Here is a 6,032-nt window from a genome sequence, read left to right as displayed (position 1 = left end):
AGCTCGGAGCCTGGAGCCTGTTTCAGATTCTGCGTCTCCCTCTCTCTCTGCCCCTTCCCCGCTCATGCTCTGTCTCTCTCGAGAAAGTCTCTGAAAAATGAATAAATGTTAAAAAAAATTTTTTTAATAATAAATAAATCAATAAATCAAATAAGGATAATAATAACAGTAGCCACTTCCTGGGGCGGTTATAATGGTCGTATAAGGTAACCCACGTAAAAGGATTTATTTAGCTGTAGTGGGGATTCGACGTTTCTTGGCTGGACGTGATTGCCGATCATCTCCTCCTCACAGGCTCAACTGACCCAGTTCCAGCCCCCACTTGCAAGAGTGTTGCCCCGGGTTCTGTGGAAGCCTGACTTGCTTTGGGCCCCCGGGCAAAGCCTGTCTGACTCTGTTTCCCCACCTGTCGACTGCGTCTGGGAATCCCTCCTTGCCGGGTGACGAGGGACTCCATGAGTTCACGTCAAGCCCTTGGGGGTGCGGGAGGGTCATACTAGGCCCTGGTAAATGGCCAGTGTGACTATCCGCCATCTTGCTTTGGGCTCCTCAGAAGCAGACCCTGACACAAGCACGTGAGTACAAGTCGTTTCTTTGGAAGAAGTTCCAGGAGGAGAGAAAATGGGATGGGGAAGGGAAAGCAGCCTAGAAAGGGTATGTGATCAAACCAACGGTGACCACAGCGTAATCCCACCAGGGAAACTCTGGAAGCCAGCACAGAACACTCCTCAGAGTATACACCCAAGGGCCAAGGGAGCGTGAATATTTATACACCATCTCCCGTCACTCGCTGGTTGAGGGGAGCTTGGTGGACATTAGTCCCCTAGTTCTTCTAGTCTTGGCAGAGAAGGTTCTGGCAGCCGTAGGAACTTCTCAGGCAAAGAAATACAAGTGCCGGCAAGCAGAAATGGGGTCGGTGTCCACGGCTGTGGGAAGATGGGTTGGGGCACTGATATGGTCCTACAATGGGGTAGGAGCTCACCAGCTTTAAAATCCTGGACGTGCTAGAAAACGGTTTGCTACCATGCCTGGAAAAGTTGTGGGTTGTTCTCCTATGCACGTGTTTAAGACACTCAGCCTAGTTTGCAAGCAAGCCTGCATTCTGAACATTCTAGGACATTCCAGAACATCCCAGGGGACGGCTCCAAGAAAAGACATCAGGCAAGTCCCTGATGAATGTGGGGCAACCGTTTTGCTATGAGACAGGGGAAGAATACTTACTCATAAAAGAACAAGATATTTGTGATTCCCAAAGCAGGGAAAGGCTGTTCTTGCCCAGTGAGACTGAACACATTCATTTTGTAACAGGGTGTCATCGCACCTTGCTGGGATAGGTGCAGGGCAAACCACAGCTGGCCCATAGTGGGTTCCAACACCCTGAAATCTGACTGTGGACATATAACTGTTCAACTCAGACCTGCATAGACGAGCTGGCTTCGGGACAGGACATTCTGCTATTAATCATCAAAACTCTGAGCTGTCAAAGAACCATCCCGAGACCACAGTCTCAATGCACAGTCTCATCCGCACACCTAAGATGCACCCTGGAGACTCTCCTCTTGGCTACGAGCTCTTGCTTCTCCTCTGCTCTCCCTTGACTTCCCCACCACCCCTCCTTACAGCTACGCAGAGTTCCGTGCCTGTGAATGTACAAGACAACTTCCTCTTTCTTTTCTACTTTGAAGTTTATGTCTTTATTGTGAGAGAGACAGAGACAGCACAAGGGAGGGAGGAGCACAGAGAGAGGGAGAGAGAGATCCCAAGCAGGCTCTGCGCCACCGGCGGGGGAGCCTGACGTGGGGCTCGAACCCATGAACCGCGAGATCACGACCCGAGCTGAAATCAAGAATCGGCCGCTTAACCAACGGAGACACTCAGGTGCTCCACGACTTCCTCTTTCTGAAAGACGCATAGGATTTCCTGGCGGGGATCTACCACAACGTCTTTAACCAATCCCCTACTGACGGGTTCTTAGTTCGTTTCTTATACTTTGCTTTTATCAGTAAGGGGTCCGTCCACCTCCTCATTGTAACCAAATTCTGGCATTTTCGCCAAAAACGTACATGTGCTTTCTGAGGCCGGACCATGGGCAATTAGAAAGCCTTTCCCTGACAGGCCTCAGGGAGGAAGGCTGGCCTCCCCGCACCAGACCTGGTGAACAGCCCGCGTGTGGCAGCCCGTCCCGCTCTTAACATAACCTGCGTTCCTAGCCCAGCCGCCTGCGGTCCTAAGTATCTCCATCTAAGACCTTCATCAGAGGGCTTCTCTAGATGTCCTTCTTCTTCCTTTGCGCCCCTGCCACACAGGGAGAGAAGGGGGATGCCTGGCAGACAAGATTTCCGCCCCCCGCCCCCCCTGGGGCCACTAAAGACTCAGGACTCGGGACTCAGGACTTTCTACCTCCAGCCCATCCCCCTGGCCCTCTCTCCCCTGGCCCAGGGTCCATAAAACTGGCAGAGGCTTCAGTGTGGGTCTTCCTCTCCAGCGAGACAGTCCCCACGTCTACACTGACCCCTCTGCATTCCAACCCACGGTGGAAAGGGAACAGGGGGGTGGCGGTGCTTTCTCTGGTGTGAGCCTCTTGCTTCGACGATCAGAGTGAATGACTGAAGACTTCACCGTCACTTTCTTTTTTTTTTTTTTTTTTTTTTTTTTTTCTTCACCGTCACTTTCATGTGGGCTCGTTGTCGCTTTAATCCACTACCCAGGCACACGGCAGGCCAGCTCCCTCTCCGGCTCCGCCGAGCTCTCGACAATAAATAGGGCTTCAGTGAAGAGCTCGGGCCATCCATCACTTCTCTTCACACATCCACTCATGTATATGTGCAGGTACATCGGTGAAATCAATATCCAGAAATGGGATCCGATAATTGGAAGAGACTCTTCCATGATTCAGCAATTGAGTATTTGCTCGTGGTCTCTCCTCTCACACACTCTCCCCTTCTCCTGAGGTGGGGCCTGAGCGCCCACGGAATCATGGCAGTGGAGGGGGGGGCGGGTGTTGGTAGTAAATGATTCAACCTTGCTCAGAGGGAGGTCTGATATTCGCCCTCAGGCCAAGAGGTAACCTCTAAGCCCTTGGGAAGTCTTGCTCCATCTGGGGGCATTGGGCGTGTCTTCCAGTGTGATCTATGCTGGGGGCTTTGGGTCCCGTGGCATCATCTGGAGCCCCCAAGGGGCTGGAGACTACAGTCATTGACATGGGGCGGGGGGGCGGGGCAGTCAACCAGTGCCCACAGATGAAACCCTGGACAACAGGACTCTGGACAACAATGCTTGGGTGAGCTTCCTGGTTGGCAACACTCTGTGCACATTGTTATACATTGACGGGGGTTGGGGGGGGGAGGGCGGGGAGGGGGAGTAAGGCCTTCGCAAATTTGCAAGGAGAGGTCGACCGGAAGCACTGTGTTTGGAACTTTCCTGGGCTCTGCCCTCCAAACCTCTTGCCTTGGCTGATTGTAATTGGTATCTTTTGTTTTCAACAAACTTCACCTTGAGATGCACAGCCTCCTGCGAGTTCTATGAGTTCTTCTAGCAAATCATGGAACTTACGGGTGGTCTTGGGGACCCTCAAACTTGCGAGGGGTGTCAGAAATGAGGGTGGTCTTGGGGACTGTAGCCTACCTCTAACTTCACAGGGGATCTTCTGTTCTCCGGCTCCTTTGGCCACGAGACACATTGCTGGCCTCAGACACTTGATATCTGTTTTCTCTGGCTTGGCGGGGCCTGGGGGACCCCCACTCCTGCTGCCAGCTGACTCATCCTGAGCTCTGCTCTTGTGGGCACTGCAAACTCTGTATTCTTCAGACTTCCTGACTACAAACTCCAGAATCCACTCTGGTTAGTATAGGCAGGAAGGCGGTTTCAGCCTCCAGAGCTTTGAAGATCATCTGTTGCCACGACCCTTCTGTATATGTCTCGAGTCCAGACCTCTCCTGAGACTCTGGCCTATCCCCTAACTACAGACTTGACATCCCCCTTGAACTAACTGTATTTGGGTGTGGGGGGGTGGGAAGGAGGGGCGGTGCACATGGCCCGTGTGACAAAGGGATCTGTAAAGGCATCCTGAGGATTTCCACTGGAGTCTGGTGCATAAATCCCACCCCCCACCCCGGCACATCCGCCTGGGCCTGCTTCTCCCAGCCCGCACGGGAACACTGGTAGTAAAACACAGCAGAACAGACAACTGTTTTATGGGCCAGAAGAAAATGATTTCCCACCCGAGGCCACTAAAGAATCTAGGGCTCCGTTCTCCGCTTCCCTTAGAGAAGGCTTTCCTCCCGCCTCAAGTGATCTCGTGGGGCCCTAAGAGCAGACCTATCAGCAAAAATCCCAGGGACAGGCAGGCTGTGTTTCAAAGGATGCTCTTGACATTACTATGTCATGTTGGGGTACAGGGGTAGGCCCATCACCTCAGTACCCAGACCCGATCAAGCCCGGGTCTCCTCCAGCCCCACCCCTCCACTGCTAGCTAGCTTTCTAGAACCTGTCACACCATCAAGAATGGTCCTCCTAGGGGTGCCTGGGTGGCTCAGTCAGTTAAGCGTCAGACTTCGGCTCAGGTCGTGATCTCATGGTTCGTGAGTTCAAGTCCCACACCCAGCTCTCTAATGTCAGCACAGAGCCCGCTTCAGATCCTCTGTCTCCATCTCTCTCTGCCCCTCCTGCTCTCTCCTCTCTCTTAAAAATAAAAAAAAATTAGGGGCTCTCCAAGAAATGCCCCTGCAGAGAATCATTTCAAGAGAAATATGAAAGGGGCGCCTGGGTGGCTCAATTGATTAAGCATCTGACTCTTGACCTTGGCTCAGGGTCCACGACCCGAGTTCAAGCCCTGCATCAGGCTCTGCCCTGGTAGCACGGAGCCTGCTTGGATTCTCTCTCCTTCTCTCTGCCCCACCCTGACTTGTGATTCGTGTGTGTTGAGGGATCCTTGCATCCCATGGATACACCCCATTTGGTCAGGGGGTCTGGTCATTTTAGGATGAGACTGAATTTTATTTGCTACTATTTTGTTGAGGATTTTTGCATCTATAGTCATCAGAGTGGTCATCCTCTGGAGCGAGTCGTCCCGTGGTCCTGCAGCTTTCTTTTCTCGTGCTGTCTTTGTCTGGCTTTGGCATCAGGGTAACACTGGCCTCAGAAGCTGAGTTTAGAAGTGTTCCCTCTTCTTCAATATTTTGGAAGAATTTGATAAGGATGGGTATTAATTCTTCTTTAAATGTGTGGTAGAATTCTCAGTGAAGCTGTCTGATCCTGGGCTTTCTCCTTTGGGAGATCTTTGATCACAGATCTAATCTCCTTACTAGTTATGGGTCTGCTCAGACTTTCTGTTTCTTCCTAATTCAATCTTGGTCGGTTGTATGTTTCTAGGAATGTATCCTTTTCTTCTAGCTTACCCAATGTATTGGCATGTAATTGTTTATGGTGGTCACTCAGCATCCTTTTTATTTCTGTCATCGGTTGTAATGCCTCCTCTCTCATTTCTGATTTTATTTGAGTCTTCTTTTTTTCTTAGTCTAACTAAAGGTTTACCCATTTTTCTGATCACTGTTAAAAAAACATCTCTTGGGGTGCCTGGGTGGCGCGGTCGGTTAAGCGTCCGACTTCAGCCAGGTCACGATCTCGCGGTCCATGAGTTCGAGCCCCGCGTCGGGCTCTGGGCTGATGGCTCAAAGCCTGGAGCCTGTTTCCGATTCTGTGTCTCCCTCTCTCTCTGCCCCTCCCCCATTCATGCTCTGTCTCTCTCTGTCCCAAAAATAAATAAATGTTGAAAAAAAAATTAAAAAAAAAAAAATCTCTTAAGTTTCATTGGTTGTCCCTGCTCAGTGAACCCCTCCTTTCCCCCCAGCAAGAAAATATGCACTAGCTAGATCATAAACAAACCAATGATATCTCCTTGTTCAGAATTCTGAAAGCTTGTCACCAGATCCACAGTTCATTTGGCACCTGATCTTGTAGTATTGTGGATTACTATTTAAATATTTGGTTGCGTAACTTCTCCCGAGTGTTACGTCTGACCTCCCTAAGTGAAT

The sequence above is a fragment of the Prionailurus viverrinus genome, chromosome A3 (genome assembly GCF_022837055.1).
Source record: "Prionailurus viverrinus isolate Anna chromosome A3, UM_Priviv_1.0, whole genome shotgun sequence".
NCBI lineage: Eukaryota > Metazoa > Chordata > Mammalia > Carnivora > Felidae > Prionailurus > Prionailurus viverrinus.
This window is presented reverse-complemented; position numbering follows the sequence as displayed.